We start from the raw sequence: 20,873 nt of genomic DNA, 5'->3' as shown, positions 1-20,873 counted from the left end.
GCCTCACTTGGATCATCATTTGGAGCCTCAGTTGGATCACCATGATCACCATTTAGAGCCTCACTTGGATCACCATTTGGAGCCTCACTTGAATCATTATTTGGAGGATATTTTGGATCATCGTCAAAATCATGCGGCTGTTGACCATCTTCATTTGGAACCTCGTCAAAATCCTCATCTGATGCAACCGGCTGTTGACCATCATTTTCATCATCTGTTGAGGCAACTGGCTGCTGACCAACATTTTCATCAAAGCCTTCATCGAAACTCTCTCCGAACGCTGGATCTACTGTGTTATCACAATACTTACCAAAATGACCAGACCCACCACACCTTGTGCACTTACGCTTCCTCGCTCCAAGTCCAGCTCCTTCGCTGCGAGGTCTGATTCGACTCTTCCTTGGTCTACCTGCTGCTCTCTTCAGAATTGGAGCGCAAAGCTTGAATCCAGGGTCCACCATGTCCCATTGTTGTTTTCCCTCCATAGCAGGCAAGGCATAAGCATATGTGGCTTTGAATCTTGCAACAGAGTAGTAATCATGCACATACTGCTGTATGTTCCCTGCTGGACCTGGGAGAGAAGTGATGAAAAACAAGGCATGAATGCATGGCAACCCAGTTATCTGCCATTACCTACAACTGCAAGTTCTAGCTTCTAAATCCACTGGATATCTCCATTCCCTCTTCTCTTAATCCAAATATGATATCTCTGCTGTGGTACCCGAGCAAAGAGTCATGTTCATTTCCAAGCCTGTTGTCTTCTGCTTCAGTTCATTCATCACGGCAGGGATGATAATGTGGCCCATGAATTTTGCCTCGGCTATTCCTGCACGATAATGAAATTTCTGCATGTATTCTATCCTTATCATGTCAAGCAAATCCACCACATAATGACCCTTTAGTTTCCGGATCGTTGAGTTGAAAGACTCTGCTAGATTATTGTGCACATAGTCAACTTTGCTCACTTCACTGAATTGGCTTCTGGCCCATAACTTGGAGTGGTGTGTTTCCAAGTATTCTTTCACTTTGGGATTCATGTATAACTGCCTCAAGTGGTAGTTGTGCTTCTTCACACTACATGTCAAAGATGCTGGCCATAAATTGTTGGTATACACCTTTCCTTTGAATTTCTTCATGAAATTTGCAGCAAGGTGACGCATGCATTCCCTATGCTCTACTCCAGGGAACACATTGTCCACGGCCACTTCTAAACCTTTGCAGGCATATGTATGAATGACCAACCCATTGGGATGTGCAATAGCCCGGCGGAGATTATGCAAAAACCAAGTCCAGCTCTCCTCAGACTCTGTCTCCAGCACACCATAGGCAACTGGAAATACAAAACTATGTGCATCAACTGCACAAGCTGCTACTAACTGTCCTTTAAACCTCCCTGTGAGAAAAGTGGCATCAATAGCCAAGTAAGGCCTGCAGCCTGCCAAAAAAAACCCGGCGACAAGCCTCAAAGCAGACAAAAACCCTCCTAAAGCATTCCTTGGTCTTTGTCACTCCCCTGAATGTGTACTCCACGGTGTGGTGATCAATATCTACAATACTACCTGGGCTTGTCCTCTCCACTTCACCTTTGAATGAATACAACAATTGAAAACTTTCCTGCCAGTTACCATAAATAGAATCCATAGCATGTTGTTTACCATTGAACAACCTCATGTATGGTAAATCTATCTTGAACTTATCTTTGATGTTCTTCTGTAATTCCTTTGGACCCACTTGCTGGTTTTCTTTCACCCACTTCTTTACTTCTTCTGCCACCCATCTTGACTTGGCTCTACTGATTGTATCCTTCCTAAGGGTTGATTCCTGGCATGTGTGCTTAAAAGGGTTCACTTTGACCTGAACATTAGTGCTATTCCGCATTTTAGATGCAAGTAGCCTCCATGGACAACCTTCAGTCGGACAGTGCACTCTGTAACGTACTTGATCACTCTTGTCAACTTTGAAAGTACGTTCTACCTTGATGCAGTATGTCACAAGTGCATTTCTACACTCATTCATGGATGCAAAAACTGTACCTTCTTCCATATGAGGGTTCAAAGGGTCCCATTCAACAGCTGCAAGGTCTTCGTCCTCACCCATCGCGTCATCATCCACACGGACTGCATTGTGAGCCTCATCTTGATTTTCAGTCCGAGGTGCCCGTCGTAAATTCCGAATAACATCAGAATATAGCTTCTCTTCATCAACCCCAGAATTGTAGCCATCAGGCTCCACTTCAAGGGGGACCCTACTGTTGTTTCCCACACTTGTCGAGCCACCACGTCACCGTGCACCAACTGAACTATTCTGGCTAGAGATGCCATTACGACGACTTGGTTCTCCCCGAGATGTTGCACCCGCCATCCTAGGTCCAAGTGCCTGATCAAGCACATCAACTTGCAGCCTCACATGAAAATTATCTTTCTCTCTATGCCTAACAAACATGGTAGCTAGCTCTTCATCATTACTAACTGTCACCCAATTCTTTTCCCCGTCATAGTATTTGTATACCACTTCATCAAGCAAACCCCAAGGATATTGGCTACAAATTACCTCCCCAAATTGTCTGAAACTCCAATTACTAGCCATTGGCAACCGATAATCAAAACCTCCTTGGTATTTCTTCTTATCCTTTGCATCGAACATGTATCGGTCCCTTCTAATGTGCACCATGAAAGCAAACCACAACTCCATCCTAACCGGCGAAAAACAGAGACGCAATCAGCACACTAATTGGGCAAACCTACTCGAATTGAGTGTTCAAATGCACAACTAAGCTCAATCTAAACAAGAGGCGAGACTTACCCCTGGGGAACCCAGTCGTGGATGCAGCGGATCTCCGGCCCGATGCCTGCCTTGCCAAATACTCCGGGGTCGCCGCTGCTCACCATTTCGCCCTAGGGTTCTTCCTCCTAGTTTAAATAGCTCCAGCAGCCCCCCACCTTTGAGCGCTCCGGTCGGGCGCACGGAAGGAGGCCGCGCCGCGGATCGAGCAGGTGGCGGGCACCCCACCCGTGGCGTCGCAGGAAGGTGGTGGGCGCCACAGGTAGCCGTGGAGCATAGGCGCAGGGAGGTAGTGGCGGAGCAGGCCGTGCAGCTGGTGGCGGGGCAGGTGCTGGCTGCGGCGCAGGTGGCGGTAGCGGTGGCGCAGGACAGCCGACCGGGCGGATGGGTGTGAGATAGAATGATTTGGGGATTTAGTTGCACGGGCCTACATGTCAGCTCCGGACCCACGTCCACGCGGTCCCACATGTAAGCTCCGGACCCACAACCACCAATGCTGGCGGACGGAATGGACTCAAATATGGCCATTTGGCCTCGTCATAGTTGTTATGCTCGGACTAGGGGCAAAACTGAGGACAATTCGCATCTGAGGGCAAAACTAAGCACATGGACACCACTGAGGGCAAAAGGATAATTAACCCTTTCATTTTATATTCAGGCTTAGTATTTATCTTTGAGATCATCCCGTAAAGTGCCAACACAAGTTAGTTCTTTCTTCCTTAATTAATTACTCTAGGTGATTCTTCAAAGGTTGCTTCCATATTCTGCTCGGTAGTTTTGAGGAGTTTCAGCCTTTTGGTATAGGAGATGCTTAGATGTTGTTTGATAGCATATATTTTAGCAGTTACATCTATATAGTAAAATTAATAATATGTAACCACTACGTGTGATTGAGGGGGTGGGTTGTTGCTAATGAGATATCATTCTTGACCTAACCAATCTGCTCTATACTTGATTTAAGACATATGCGATTTGGAGGAAGGAGTTGCTTCAGAAGGGTTCCTATCTAACCAATCGTGACCCAAGTCATGGCTTCTGGCCAGCACATGGATGTGCTTCTATTTTCCCAGCCAACGAATATTTTGACACCTGCACGGCTAGCTAAGGGAAAGATATGACATGGAGATCTCCCATATTAAGGTGAGTCCAGATTGTTGCAAGCAGTATGAGGAAGACAATGTAGGATCCACATGTAGGTAAATCATGAATTCCGGTGGCAGCAAAGCTGCAAGCGAAAGCAAAGAAGGAAATTAAAGTTGAGACTGAAGAGGTTATGATGAAAGGAGATCTGGACATGGGGTGAGAGACTGCGAGCGAGAAAACGCAACGAGATAAGTACTCTGGCAAGAGGTACGGGTGTGATCATTGCCGAGAAGGCAGACCATGATGGCAAGAGATGCCAAATTAAAATTTATGGCCTCCATTCTTTGCATGCCTCAAGGTACGTACAATGAGTCATATTCATAGATATTTCTTAAAAATATATTGTTGTTAAGACCATTAACAGTACCTTTCAGACACTTATATTGACGATTTATATACAAGAAACGGTTTTGCTAGAGAAGATTTTATTAGCGCCTGGCAACAGTGTAGGGAATAGAACATGTATGCTGCATGAATATAATAACTTGGAACTCCTGTTTAGAGCATGTACTAAATTATTTGTTCATTCTTCTAAAAGTTTTTGCAAAAAAAGACATCTACGTCCCTCTTTGATTCACTAAATTGTTTACAAATTTAGTTCTTAAATAGTTCATATTTTCTTTCTTCCAACCGAATAATGTAGAATTTTGAGTGATTCGCACAAAATACAAACTCGAAAGTCCTTTTTTCTATCAAATCTGTAATATTTATGATACAAACAACATATGCTAATACTACTGATATTATGAACCAACTTTATATATGTAATAATATTTTGGAACCATTCATTATTAAAGAACATTGTGGAGTCTTTTTTCAAACAGAATATTGAGCACACGCATCAAATTATATCGAACATATAGCGTGTATTACTATATTTGATATCTTTTATTAGACTTTTTGTTGGTTTTGAACAAACTTTCATATTATCAATGTTTATATCAAAGATAACTCAACAAAAATTGTAGGAAAAATCCTAAATATATTTATTGCAAGAGTTGGCAGACAAGACAAAAGTCAATATGTAAGGCACATGATTTCAAGCTATTAAATTTTAGCTTTCATGATTCTAAACTCTAAAAAGAAGAAATGTTAACTTTATTCATTTTAGTATTTCAAAATATAACTGAAATATGTACGGAGACCTTTCAAAAAATGGAAAAAGGTAAACCTCCCATGAGAATACAAATTGGTGTCTAGGCGTTTACATTAAAATTTTGAGCAAAATAATCAACATAAGATATTTCTACATTGAGTTTCAATACATAACAAATTTGAATTTATTGTTTGCATTGTCGAAATTAACCAATAATAATATGATCGCAATTTCATAGTTAAGCTTATTAAATATATGTACACAGCCAATATTCTATTACTAATAGTTTTGAAAAGTTAATGTTTATGTGGCATATGCATGTGAATTTTTCAAATACTTAATGTTTACATGTGTTAAATATGCGTAGTTGTACAAAGTTGAGACACTTATTTTGGGACAGAGGGAGTAGGAGGCAAGCCATGACAAAAAAAACTATTGTAGATTCTCAAACCATACAAAGTTGTATTGCATGCTAGCCCGTGCGAATGCACGGGTTGACGACTAGTGTATCTATAATTTTTGATTGTTCCATACTGTTATATTATCAATCTTGGATGTTTTACAATCATTTATAGTCATTTTATATCATTTTTTGGCACTAACCTATTGACATAGTGCCAAGTGCTAGTTGCTGTTTTTTCCATGTTTTTTACATCATGGAAAATCAATATCAGACGGAGTCCAAATGCCCCGAAAGTTTATGGAGAATTTTTATGGGCCAGAAGGAACACAACGGGCCCTGGCTGCGCTTGGGAGTTCCTCGAGGGGGGCACAACCCACCAGGGTGCGTCAGGAGGCCCAGGCGTGCCCTGGTGGGTTGTGCCCACCTCGAGTGCCCCCGGACCGCCTCTTTGCTCTATAAATACCCCAATATTCCAGAAACCCTAGAGGGGGTGACGAAATATTCATCCAGCCGCCACAGAGTCCAGAACCACCAGATCCAATCTATACACCATCTCAGATGGGGTTCACCACCTCCATTGGTGCTTCTCCGATGATGCATGAGTAGTTCTTTGTATTCCTTCGGGTCCGTAGTTAGTAGCTAGATGGATTCATCTCTCTCTCTCTCTCTTAATTTTCAATACAATGGTCTCTTGGAGATCCATATGATGTAACTCTTTTGCGGTGTGTTTGTTGGGATCTGATGAACTTTGAATTTATGATCAGTTATATCTTTTTATATCCATGAAAGTTATTTGAGTTTCTTTGATCTCTTATAGCCTCGTATTTGTTCTCCGATATTTGGGTTTTGTTTGGCCAACTTGATCTATTTAAATAGCAATGGGAAGAGGTGCTTTGTAGTGGGTTCAATCTTACGGTGCTTGATCCCAGTGACAGAATGGGAAACGACACGTATGTATCGTTGCTACTAAGGATAAAACGATGGGGTATATCTCTACATAGATAGATCTTGTTTACATCATGTCATCGTTCTTATTGCATTACTCCGTTTCTCCATGAACTTAATACATTAGATGCATGCTGGATAGCAGTCGATGTGTGGAGTAATAGTAGTATATGCAGGCAGGAGTCGGTCTACTAATCTTGGACGTGATGCCTATATAATGATCATTGCCTGGATATCGTCATAATTATTTGAAGTTCTATCAATTTCCCAATAGTAATTTGTTTACCCACTGTTTGCAATTTTTCTCGAGAGAAGCCACTAGTGAAACCTACGGCCCCTGGGTCTTCTTTCTCATATATTTTCCTTTGCGATCTACTTTTCTCTTGCATTTATTTTTAGATCTATTAAACAAAAAATACAAAAATACCTTGCTACAATTTTTATTTATTTATTTTATTTAGCGTTCGATCTATCAATTTACTACAAATTATCTTACGTCCGTTTGCCACTTGAGGCGTCATACCCCGAAAGGGATTGACAACCCCTTTAACACGTCGGGTTGCGAGAATTTGTTATCTGTGTCCTGGGGCTGTTTACGTTGTGTTGTTTGGTTCTCCTACTGGTTCGATAACCTTGGTTTCATATCTGAGGGAAATACCTACCACCGCCGTGCTACATCATCCCTCCCTCTTTGGGGAAATACCGAGGTAGCTTCAAGCGACATATAGAGGAATTTCTGGCGCCGTTGCTGGGGAGGATCTTGAACATATACCAGGTTCCTAATCACAAATCTCATCTCCTCACAATTTACATTATTTGCCATTTGCCTCTCGTTTTCCTCTCCCCCACTTCACAAAAATTTGCCATTTTATTCGCCTCCCTTCTTCGTTCGCCATTTTCTCGCCATGCCCAATCTTAGAAGAGCTAAGGGCTTTCTCCCGAGTCTTAATACTTTGGATAGCCCCTCTGTCCTCTCTAATCTCATAAACAATGATGCTATGGAAGGATCTACCGGGGTGGTTAAGGGAAATCTTAACCAACATGATGAAGATGATTCCGTAATTTTTTTATTTACTTGATGAATCTTTGAAAGATGCTTTGGATAGGTTGTTGAGAATTCGAGCTAGCTATGTTCCCCAATATGAAATAGAGATATACTTGAAAAGTTTTTATGTTGGTTTACCTTCTTCCTTCAAGCAAGTTTTAGACTCTATATTTGAAAATGGTTTTCTTGAAGGGGATGCCATTGATACTTACGAGAATATGAAAACCATATTTTGGCACCCAAAGGAGAAAATGTTAAATCAACTACTCTTATGTGCTTTTATCAAAACGGAAAAATTAAAGAGATGAAGGCTAGTTTAGATATGAATTTTCGCAACATGCTTAATCTTACTTCCGCTATCAATGGCGATGTGCTTTCTCAGAATAGAAAATTAAATGCCATTGATAGGAAATTTTCCCTTTTCTTTCCAATGAACAAGGATGACAAAACTTATATCCTTGCTTTATGCCTAGCTATGGGCGTTAAACTATAGTGCTTGTTGGGAGGCAACCCAATGAATAAATTTTATTTTTGATTTTTGTTTTCTGTTCTTGAGTGTTAGCACAATTATGCTACTGTTATGATTGTGTTTTTTATATTTTAGTTAGTGTTTGTTCCAATTAAAGCCTTTAGGATCTTCTTGGGTGATAGTTGTTTGATCTTGCTGAAAAACAGAAACTTTTATGCTCATGAATTTAATTTTCATTTTTTACAAGAGAGCGATAAAATACCAACTCCACTTGCAGTAGATCAATATACAAATTTCTCAGGCCTTCCTAATTTTTCAGAATTTTTGGAGTTACATAAGTATTCGAAATAGTCAGATTTCTACAGACTGTTCTGTTTTGACAGATTCTGTTTTCTTTGTGTTGTGTGGTTATTTTGATGGCTCTATGGTTTTCTTTGATGAGTTTTTGCCATAGAAAAGTTGGAATACAGTATATATAATACAAAAACAAAATATGGTTTGATACAATACTTATAGTAGTGGTTTGCTTTCTTATACTAACGGATCTCAAGAAGGTTTTGTTGAGTTTTGTGTGATTGAAGTTTTCAAGTTTTGGGTTATCTTACGATGGTTGAAGGAAGGATGGAAGAGCCTAAGCTTGGGGATGCCCCGGCATCCGAAGATATTATCCAAAAATAAGCAACCAACTAAGCTTGGGGATGCCTGTCATGGGAGTAAGTCTGTCAATAATATAGGGGGTATGTACGAGGAGGCAATATCCTAGCTACGGCGAGATTGTGCACGCAAGGTTTACAAGTTCAGGCCCTTCTCGGAGGAAGTAACAGCCCTACCTCTCGTTTCCTGGACTCTGGTCGATTGGATTATGCGTGAGAGTGACAGAGGGTGCGAACCCTTGTGCCCGAGGAGGGGGTGGCTTATATAGAGTGCACCAGGACCCCAGCCAACCCACGTTACACAGGGTTCAATGTACATTAAGACAGGACGTTACTGATAATGTCAGTTATAAAGAGATATAAATGATCTTTAAGACTACAGACTGAACGCCTGACCGTTGCCATCCTGAGTGACTTTAGGCCTTCTGTATTCTGAGTGGTTTCTTGTATGATCTAGTAACTTCATCTTGGTCGAATGGAATTAGGGTTACCGAGTGAGGTTGGAGGTCGAGTGGATTGCACTCCTTGGTGAACTCAGTCGGTTTCTTCTGTTGTATCTTGAATGTCCTTGACTCTAGGGCAGTGTCCTTTGGTAAGGCGTCTAGGTCAGGCCTATGACCCTACCCTAGGTACATGTCATCATCATTAGCCCCTGAATGGATTGAGGTCCGAGTGAAGAAAGAGCTGAAGTTGATTCCGACCCGATTCTCTACTGCGGAGGTATCTCATCTGAGTCTGTGAATCATGTTGAAGCTTCGATCTTGTTTCAGTTGCCTCGATCGATTCAGAGGTCGTCGAGTGAACTCAACTGATAGTCTTCGAGTGTCAATATGTAACGAAATCGTCGGCACGGTTGGTTACTGTGTGGTTTCCGGGTCTCACGGGATTCGAAATTTCGGGAAAGCGCGCAGGACAGAGCACGCCGCAGTAAAGGGAGTGGATAAATGAGGACGCCTCGATCTTCGCGCTGCCTTTTCCGCCACATATCGGGCGAGCGCCTGCTGCGGGATATGATTATATCGCTCGGGCCCACTCGTCAGCCACTCGGAAGTGGCCTCATAAATAGCGTCTGGGCTGAGGTGCGCCCCAATCATCCCCTTCTTCCCCCGCTTCTCCACCGCACTCTCCGCCCTCCTCATCGTCTCCGTTCACCTGCGAGCACTCCGTCGCCATGGGCAAGGACAACACGGCGGCCCTGGAGCGCAAGAAGGCAGCGGTGGTGAAGGGCAAGAAGACGACTCGGGGATCATCATCGAGGTCCGGTTTGCCGTCTAGTTGGATCCAGGGGACTGGATCCGCTCCACGATCCAGAAGGAGGACTTGGAAGACCTGGCCAGTGGAGACCTGATTTCCCACGAATCTTGGAAGTTGCCGGGGAGCGAGACTGAGCCTCGGCCACAGGAGGGTGAGTGCGTCCTTCTTGCTACTCACGTCGACCGCAGTTTCAGTCTAGTCCCACATCCTTTTTTACGGGGCTTCTTGAACTTTTTTGGTGCTCAACTTCACCACTTCCCCCCAACACAAACACTACCTTGCCACCTACATCTCTCTGTGTCAGAACTTTTGGGTTGTCGACCGCATTGGGGTTTGTTCAAGCACATCTTTACTTGCCGCTCTCAGTCTGTGAAGAAAGCAAATCCGAATGACGAAAAGACGCACGTGATCCAAATGTGCGGGGGTTTAGGGATTCAGACGAGGGGTAAGAGTACTTTTCCAGCCATGACTCTTCCCGACTCAGTTAGAGGGTGGCAGTCAACCTGGTTCTACTACCAAGACGATCTGAGTCCCGGTTAGTCGACCGATCTTCCCCCCTTCACCATGGATCGGGTCTGTCAACCCTCTTCGCTTATTGTGACTCCAGCAGAGAAGGGGGAGGTGTCCATGTTAGTCGACCGTGTAGTCCAACTGGCCCGTGAAGGCATGACTAACATGGACTTGTTGGAAGTGTTTCTTAGTAGACGCATCCAACCCCTTCAGGCTCGCGATCATTCGATGTGGATGTACTCGGGCCCCAATGACACCGCTCGGGTCGACCCAGAGGAAGTCTTTGAGGAGACGGTGGGTCAGTGGCTGCGGAGCATCACTGGAAATAAAGACAACCCCAGGGGGTCCAGGAGAATTCCCCCATTCGACGCCAAAAGCGAGCCCAAAAAGGTCTGATCTTTGTTATCGGTTGTACTTTTATTTTGATTTGTGACTTCCCTTGAATCTGATTGATGCTTGTTCAACTTCTTGCTTTGCATATTTATACTGAGATGTACTCGATGCCGAATGGGGAGCAAGTCCAGGAGGGAACGGAGAGCACTGAAGAGAGCAGCGACTGGCAATCCCGTGACGACCATGAAGACGTCAGTGACGACTTGGGCGGCACTGAGGAAGTCGAATCACCACCTCGCTCAGAACGCCGATCCAAGCAGTCTCAAGACCCTGCAGGCGGGCGTGCCAACGCAGCACTTCCCGGTGCACAAGCGCAAAAAATGCACTCGGACTTCGACTCCGAAGCCAACTGAAAAGGCCACCATGCAGCTCAAGACCGCCCCTTCGAAGCCTCGGAAGGCCTTGCCCAAGATCAAAGTAGATGTTCCCGTCGCTTCAGCGTAAGTATTTTGTCTTCTTTCTCTCTTTTGCGTCGTTTGGAAACTGCTATGTGTTTGTCGACTCATTTTGTCGTTTAACCGGGTGAGTTCTGAAACTTTCAGCGCTGCCACTTCCAGGACCTCGATGGACATTTACAAGGACCAAGATGATGAGGAGACTGAGGATGTGTCCACTTCCAAAGAAGGTACAACTCCATTATCTTACTCTCATTTTATCAATTTATCAATTATACTACTGGCCGACTAAACTGTTGTGCTCGAGTCCTTTGCAGCAGCACCGAATTTCATTGATCTTCTAGACGATGACGAAGATGTGCCACAGAAGACCATGGGGAGGAAGGGGAGGACTTTGAGCAGGAGGGCACTGATAACCCACAAGTATAGGGGATCAATTGGAGCCTCTTTCGATAAGTAAGATTGTCGAACCCAACGAGGAGCTAAAGGTAGAACAAATGTTCCCTCAAGTTCTATCGACCACCGATACAACTCTACGCAGACTTAACGTTCGCTTTACCTAGAACAAGTATGAAACTAGAAGTACTTTATAGGTGTAACGGGATAGGTTTGCAAGATATAAAGAGCACGTAAATAAAAACTAGGGGCTGTTTAGATAAAGAAGCAATAAAGTTAGTATAGCGAGTGTGTAAAAGTGGTGGTAGGAGTTGTGAAATTGTCCCTAAGCAATTGACTACAATACTAGACCGATAGCAAGTTTTATGTGGGAGAGGCCACTGCTAGCATGTCATCCCTGACTTGGAATTCTATGTACTTATGACTGGAACTATTAGCAAGCATCCGCAACTACTAACGTTCATTAAGGTAAAACCCAACCATAGCATTAAGATATATTGGTCCCCCTTCAATCCCGCATGCATCAATTTCTATGCTAGGTTGAAGCTTCTGTCACTCTTGCCCTCCAATACATAGTCCTATCAACATACAACTAACCATATGGTGTGATCCACGCGCGCGCTCATATGATGGGCACCAAAGGACAGCAACATAACCACAAGCAAATTAAACCAATCATAGCAATTCACCAATTACCGATAGGACAACGAAAATCTACTCAGACATCATAGGATGGCAACACATCATTGGATAATGATATGAAGCATAAAGCGCCATGTTCAAGTAGATGGGTACAGCGGGTTGCGGGAGAGTGGAATGTTGTAGATAGATGGGGGAATGTGATGAAGATGTTGGTGAAGATGACGGAGGTGTTGGTGTAGATCGTCGTCACACGATGATGGCCCCGGCGGCGTTCCGGCGTCACCGGGAGAGAGGGGGAGAGAGCCCCCCTTCTTCTTCTTCTTCCTTGACCTTCTCCTTAGATGGGAGAAGGGTTTCCCCTATGGTCCATGGCCTCCATGGCGGCGGAGGGGCGAGAGCCCCTCCGAGATTTGATCTGTCTCTCTGTCTCTCTTTGTTTCTGCCTTTCCAGATCTGGCCTTTCACCATTTCTTATATTCCCGGAGATCCGTAACTTCGATTGGATTGAAATTTGAACATGATTTTTATCCAGATATTAGCTTTCTTGTGGCGAAAGAAGGGTAACAACTGCCTTACAGGGTGTCCACGAGGGTGAGGGGCGCGCCTGCCCCCTTGGGGCGCCCCCTGCCTCGTTGGCCCCTCGAGCATCGTCTCGCGTTGATTTCACTTCCCAAAATTCACATATATTCCAAAAAAATCTCCGTCAGTTTTTATCCCGTTTGGACTCCGTTTGATATGGATTTTCTACGAAACAAAAAACATGCAACAAACAAGAACTGGCACTGGGCACTGGATCAATATGTTAGTCCCAAAAGTAGTATAAAAGTTGGCATGGAACAATCAAAAATTATAGATATGATGGAGACGTATCAGCATCCCCAAGCTTAATTCATGCTCGTCCTCGAGTTGGTAAATGATAGAAAAGATAATTTTTGATGTGGAAGGCTACCTAGCATAATCTTGATCATGTAATCTAATCATGGCATGAATATTAAGACACGAGTGATTCAAAGCAATAGTCTATAATTTGACATTAAGACAATAATACTTCAAGCATACTAATAAAGCAATCACTTTTCAAAATAACATGGCCAAAGAAAGTTATCCCTGCAAAATCATATGGTCTGGCTATGCTCCATCTTCACCACACAAAACATTCAAATCATGCACAACCCCGATGACAAGCCAAGCAATTGTTTCATACTTTTGATGTTCTCAAACCTTTTCAACTTTCATGCAATACATGAGCGTGAGCCATGGACATAGCACTATAGGTGGAATAGAATATGATGATGCAGGTTGTGTGGAGAAGACAAAAAGGAGAAAGTCTCACATCGACGCGGCTAATCAACGGGCTATGGATATGCCCATCAATTGATGTGAATGTGAGGAGTAGGGATTGCCATGCAATGGATGCACTAAGAGCTATAAGTGTATGAAAGCTCAAACTGGAAACTAAGTGGGTGTGCATCCAACTTGCTTGCTCATGAAGACCTAGGGCACTTGAGGAAGCCCATTGTTGGAATATACAAGCCAAGTTCTATAATGAAAATTCCCACTAGTATATGGAAGTGATAACTCAAGAGACTCTCTATATGAAGAACATGTGCTATTCTGAAGCACAAGTGTGGTAAAAGGATAGTAACATTGTCCCATCTCTTTTCTCTCATTTATTTTATTTTATTTTATTTTATTTTCTCTTATTTTATTTTTTTGTAGGCTTCTTTGGCCTCTGTTTTTTTGGGGGGGCTTCTTTGGCCACTTTTATTTTGATAACCTCACATGGGACAATGTTCTAATAATGATGATCATCACACTTTTATTTACTTACAACTCGATACTAGAACAAAATATGACTCTATATGAATGCGTTCGGCAGTGTACCGGGATGTGCAATGATCTAGCGTAGCAATGACATCAAAAAACGGACAAGCCATGAAAACATCATGCTAGCTATCTTACGATCATGCAAAGCAATATGACAATGATGCTCAAGTCATGATTATGAAGATGACGGAAGTTGCATGGCAATATATCTCGGAATGGCTATGGAAATGCCATGATAGGTAGGTATGGTGGCTGTTTTGAGGAAGATATAGGGAGGCTTATGTGTGATAGAGCATATCATATCACGGGGTTTGGATGCACCGGCGTAGTTTTCACCAACTCTCGAGGTGAGAAAGGGCAATGCACGGTACCAAAGAGGCTAGCAATGATGGAAGGGTGAGAATGCGTATAATCCATGGAATCAACATTAGTCATAAAGAACTCACATACTTATTGCAAAAATCTATTAGTCATCAAAACAAAGTACTACGCGCATCCTCCTAGGGGGATAGATTGGTAGGAAAAGACCATCGCTCGTCCCTGGCCGCCACTCATAAGGATGACAATCAAAAAATACCTCATGCTCCAACTTCGTTACATAATGGTTCACCATACATGCATGCTACGAGAATCACAAACTTCAACACAAGTATTTCTACAATCCACAACTACCCACTAGCATGACTCTAATATCACCATCTTTATATCGCAAAACTATTACAGGGAATCAAACATATCATATTCAGTGATCTACAAGTTTTATGTAGGATTTTATGACTAACCATGTGAATGACCAATTCCTGTCATCTCTCTAAATAGATATAAGTGAAGTAAGAGAGTTTAATTCTTTCTAAAAAAGATATGCCCATGCTCTAACAAATATAAGTGAAGCAAAAGAGCATTCTACAAATGGCGGTTTTCTATGTGAAGAGAAACAGGCAATCCAAACTTCAAATGATATAAGTAAAGCACATGAACCGTTCTATAAAGCCATACTCAAAAGATATAAGTGAAGTGCAATGAGAATTCTATAAATAAACCATGGACTATCTCATACCAGCATGGCACATCAAAGAAAAGTGAAAACTAAATGCAAAAGACGCTCCAAGATTTACGCATATCATGTGACGAATAGAAATATAGCTCCAAGTAAAATTACCGATAATTGTTATAAGAAAGAGGGGATGCCTTCTGGGGTATCCCCAAGCTTGGTTGCTTGGGAGTCCTTGAATATTTCCTTGGGGTGCCTCGGTCATCCCCAAGCTTAGGCTCTTGCCACTCCTCATTCCTTCATCCATCGTGATCTCTCCCAAAACTTGAAAACTTCAATCACACAAAACTTAACAGAAAGTTCGGTAAGATCTGTTAGTATAATAAAGCAAATCACTACTCTAAGTACTATTGCAAACCAATTCATATTTTGTTTTTGCATTGTAGCAACTGTAGTGTAACTTTTCCATGGCTTAATCCACTGATAGAAATTGATAGTTTCATCAAAACAAGCAAACTATGCATCAAAAATAGAATCTGTCTTAAACAGGATAGTCTGTAGTAATCTGAACATTCACCAGACTTCTGGTACTCCAAAAATTCTGAAAAAATTAGGAAAAATAAACAATTTTTATAGAAAGACAGTGCAAAAAGTTTCAGAACCGTTTGGCATCCCAGTAAAAAAAATGTAAAATCGCGCACTACAGCCAAAGTTTTTGTCTCGCACCGCACAAACCAACAAGCAATGTAAACAACCTAAAGGCAAATCTTGGCACATTATTTTTATTTTTAAACTTTATAAAAGCACACAATATAAATAAATGACTCTCTAAAACTTCTGGGTAGTCTCCCTGGTAGCGCTTTTTTTAAAGCCATTAAGCTAGGCATAAAGTGCTCAAGTAATGGATCCACCCGGATCCCAAGGTATATCAAAGCCAATTTTAATTAACAATGATTTGTGATTTAGTAGTGAGCACAAAGTAACATAAATCATGCAACAACTAAGTCTCTCTTCCTATGCATCGGCATGTCATAAAAGAACAATTCATGCACACATAGTAAAGGCCAATGCATAGTATAAAAAGTTTCTTGCAATTTTATCATATTGGAAACATGGAGAGGCAGAGATGTAGTTCCTATCTCCTAATAATTGTAAGTAGGAGCAGCAAGCACATGCATATTATATCTATCAAAATCATCATGTGTAGTAGTGAAACACGACCCATCAATATAATCCTTAATAAGGGCAAACTTCTCTGATAAAGTGTAGTCGGGAGAATTCAAATAGATAATAGGACTATCATGCATGGGTGCAATAGCAAAAACTTCATGTTTAACATAAGGAACTATAGCAAGTTCATCTCCATAAGCATAATTCATATTGGCATCTTGGCCACAAGCATAGCAAGCATCATCAAAAAGGGATATTTGAAAAGAATCAACGGGATCATAACAATCATCCTTCGGTAAGCACGAAGGGAAATTAAACAATGTATTCATTGAAGAGTTACTCTCATTAGAAGGTGGGCACGGGTAGCTAATCCGCTCTTCCTCCTTTTGTTCTTCGCTCTCCTCATCATCTTTTTCATCCAATGAGCTCACAATTCCATCAATTTCTTCTTCCATAGACTCCTGCAAAATATTATTCTCTTCTTGGACAGCGAAGACTCTCTCAATAAAATCATCAATATCGGAATTGAATTCATAATTTTCATAGAAATATTTAAGTATAGAAAAAAATTCAGGTCTGTAAACAGCATCATCAAGATTTTCACTCTTTAAACAAAGATTCAATTTCATAAGCACCCATAAAAGCAACGAATTCTTCTATTCGTTCCACATCATAGTAATCATATATACCATTAGCATAATAAGCTAAGGTTTCATTATCATTAAATTCACATGAAAAGGGAAGGTGTGGAGCCTTCATCCTAGAGCAACAAGTATAATCATATCTCAAGCATGGTTAACGAGCATACCAATGCAACATATAAATTTGATTCCATAACAGTTTCCCTTTTTGAGTCAAGAGATAATCCCTAAAGTATTCACGTTGATCCAATGTTACTCCCATTATAAAGTTGAATGGGGTTTTCTCAGGATTATCAAAGTTGTACATAATATCTTTCACATAATGACCATCGAGGGTTTTAGTAGGTTCCCCATCTCCACGAGTAGCAAGTAAACCTAATTTTTTTTGGTATTTCGTGTTCCATATCAATAACTAAAGATAGAGAACAACTTAGAACAGCAAATAAAAATTACTTAGTGATAAAGCAAACAAGCACAAACGAGAATATTCACCCCACGCTAAACTCCCCGGCAACGGCGCCAGAAAAGGTCTTGATAACCCACAAGTATAGGGGTTCAATTGTAGCCTCTTTCGATAAGTAAGAGTGTCGAACCCAACAAGGAGCTAAAGGTAGAACAAATATTCCCTCAAGTTCTATCGACCACCGATACAACTCTACACACGCTTAACGTTCGCTTTACCTAGAACAAGTATGAAACTAGAAGTACTTTGTAGGTGTAACATGATAGGTTTGCAAGAATATAAAGAGCACGTAAATAAAAACTAGGGTCTGTTTAGATAAAGAAGCAATAAAGTTAGTATAGCGAGTGTGGAAACGTGGTGGTAGGAGTTGTGAAATTGTCCCTAAGTAATTGACTACTTTACTAGACCGATAGCAAGTTTTATGTGGGAGAGGCCACTGCTAGCATGTCATCCCTGACTTGGAATTCTACGCACTTATGATTGGAACTATTAGCAAGCATCCACAACTACTAACGTTCATTAAGGTAAAACCCAACCATAGCATTAAGATATATTGGCCCCCCTTCAATCCCGTATGCATCAATTTCTATGCTAGGTTGAAGCTTCTGTCACTCTTGCCCTCCAATACATAGTCCTATCAACATACAACTAACCCTATGGTGTGATCCACGCGCGCACTCATGTGATGGGCACCAAAGGACAACAACATAACCACAAGCAAATTAAACCTATCATAGCAATTCATCAATTACCGATAGGACAACGAAAATCTACTCAGACATCATAGGATGGCAACACATCATTGGATAATAATATGAAGCATAAAGTGCCATGTTCAAGTAGAGGGTACAGCGGGTTGCGGGAGAATGGACTGCTGTAGATAGATGGGGGAAGGTGATGAAGATGTTGGTGAATATCACAGAGGTGTTGGTGTAGATCGCTGTCACACGATGATGGCCCCGACGGCATTCCGGCGCCACCAGGAGAGAGGGGGAGAGAGCCCCCCTTCTTCTTCTTCCTTGACCTTCTCCCTAGATGGGAGAAAGGTTTCCCCTCTAGTCCATGGCCTCCATGGCGGCGGAGGTGCGAGAGCCCCTCCGAGATTTGATCTGTCTCTCTTTGTTTCTGCCTCTCCAGATCTGGCCTTTCATCGTTTCTTATATTCCTAGAGATCTGTAACTCCGATTGGATTGAAATTTGAACACAATTTTTATCCAGATATTAGATTTCTTGTGGAGAAAGAAGGGCAACAACCGCCTTACGGGGTGTCCACGAGGGTCAGGGGCGCGCCCCCTACCTCGTGGACCCCTCGAGCATCGTCTCGTGTTGATTTCACTTCCCAAAATTCACATATATTCCAAAAAATCTCCGTCAGTTTTTATCCTGTTTGGACCCCATTTGATATGGATTTTCTGCGAAACAAAAAACATGGAACAAACAGGAACTGGCACTGGGCACTGGGTCAATATGTTAGTCCCAAAAATAGTATAAAAAGTTGCCAAAAGTATATGAAAGTTGTATACTATTGGAATGGAACAATAAAAAATTATAGATACGATGGAGACGTATCAGGCGCCTGCCAGCAAGGTGTCTCAGTCAACACGAGCATCAGAACCAGTGATCCAGCAATCGGGAGATCCAATTCGGGCTTTTGTTTCATTTGTCGATCCTGTGTCGACTGATCGTCCTTCAGCGTCGACTGCCCAAGACTTTGCTCCGTCCGTGCAACTCCATACCTTAGATCCCCTGGCTGCTTCGATTGTTCCACCAACTCCACTGTTTGTTACCCATCATGTCCTAGAGGACGCAGTGAGCGCTGCCAAAGAAGTTATATGTCAAGTAGGCCTTATGATGGAGCGAGTGAAGGTGGTGCACGAGGCTAGCAAGGCTGCCTATGATGCCATCTCTGCACTTCAAACCAATGTCCAGGTGAGTTGATTCCTGACTGATCTTTCAGCTTGATCTTTGCTCTGTTAGGATATGGTACTTGAAAACTGCTCCTTTATTATTCATAAGATGTCCTTGGATGAACGTTTTCAAACCTTTCAATGCGCATCTATCATAAGTATGCATCTTGCATCTGTTCACCCACTAGGTGCTTTAACTTTTGCTAAATAATTTTCCCACTTGAGTCGACTAGATCGTGTCTAGTGTATCCTTGGATCAGTGGGGGCACGCAGAGTGCACCCACTGGGTGTAGTCCCCAAGACCACCGTCGAATGTTTGATTCGGTGGGGGTCTTTATCGAATGTTTGTTTTTTATCTTCCACTCAGTCCAGACAGGTCGTACCGAGTGGTATCCGGACCAGTGGGGGCACGCCAAGTGCACCCACTGGGTGTAGTCCCCGAGAACGCGGTCGACTGCGGGCAGTTGGCGGTGGTCTGAGAACTTTTTTTTCTTTCGACTGGCCCAACCACGTCGAGTGGAAAGTTGAACCAGTGGGGGCACGCCAAGTGCACCCACTGGGTGTAGTCCTCGAGACTACTATTGAATGTTTGATTCGGCAGTAGTCTTAGAACTCTTTTTGCTGAAATGACTTGAACTTGTATCTTTTCGCTCGAAAGTAATTGATCTTTCGTTCTTGTAGACTGACGTATCTTATTCATTGATTACAGAAAGCTTGTGAACTCAGGGTTTCGTTTGCTGACTTAGGGAAGAAGCAAATCCAGCTCAATCTTGACCTGGAGCTAGCCAAAGAGAACTTGCAAAAGGCCAAGGATGAAGCGGCTACCATGGGAGGTAATAACCTGTCGACTGTTTGCCTTGTCTTCTTTTCCTTTCATTCTTTGAACCGAGTGACTCTACTCGAACAAATGTGCGTAGTGAAAAAAAGACAACTCCAAGCTCATCTGAAGAATCTTATTTCTTTAGAGAAAATGAAGCAGGCTTTGGAGCAGAAGGACCTCGACCTTGCAGCGGCGCAGAAGACGGCGCGAGAGAAAGCTGAACTTGCTGAAAAGAAGCTGGCTTCAGTCGGCAAGTTGGAAGAGGAAAACGCCAAACTGAAGACTGCCATCAATGAAGCCAACAAAGAAGTCGTGCAGCTGAAGGAGGACAAGGTGACTCTGACTGATGGGTAAAAGTGTTTGGAAAAGTAGATACGACGGAGACGTATCAACTCCCCCAAGCTTAAACCTTTGCTTGTCCTCAAGCAATTCAGTTGACAAACTGAAAGTGATAAAGAAAAACTTTTACAAACTCTGTTTGCTCTTGTTGTTGTAAATATGTAAAGCCAGCATTCAAGTTTTTAGCAAATATTATAACTAACCGCATTCACAATAACGCTTAGGTCTCAAGTTTACTCATATCAATAGCATAATCAACTAGCGAGCAATAATAATAAATCTTGGATGAAAACACTTTCTCAAAACAATCATAATATGATATAACAAGATGGTATCTCGCTAGCCCTTTCTGAGACCGCAAAACATAAATGCAGAGCACCTTTAAAGACCAAGGACTGACTAGACATTGTAATTCATGGTAAAAGAGATCCAGTCAAGTCATACTCAATGTAAACTAACAGTAATGAATGCAAATGACAGTGGTGCTCTCCAACTGGTGCTTTTTAATAAGAGGATGATGACTCAGCATAAAAGTAAATAGATAGGCCCTTCGCAGAGGGAAGCAGGGATTTGTAGAGGTGCCAGAGATC

At 42.3% G+C, this 20,873-nt stretch overlaps 1 pseudogene; it reads right to left on the bottom strand.

Moving 5' to 3' along the window:
• Nucleotides 1–1,547: 1,547 nt before the first annotated feature.
• Nucleotides 1,548–2,586, bottom strand: LOC147990136 (uncharacterized; annotated as a pseudogene).
• Nucleotides 2,587–20,873: the final 18,287 nt, after the last annotated feature.

The sequence above is a fragment of the Triticum urartu genome, chromosome 1A (genome assembly GCF_056163025.1).
Source record: "Triticum urartu cultivar PI428250 chromosome 1A, HENAU_Tu73, whole genome shotgun sequence".
In the NCBI taxonomy this organism is placed as follows: domain Eukaryota; kingdom Viridiplantae; phylum Streptophyta; class Magnoliopsida; order Poales; family Poaceae; genus Triticum; species Triticum urartu.
Note: the sequence above shows the minus strand (reverse complement) of the source record. Positions and strands in the feature narration are given on the sequence as shown.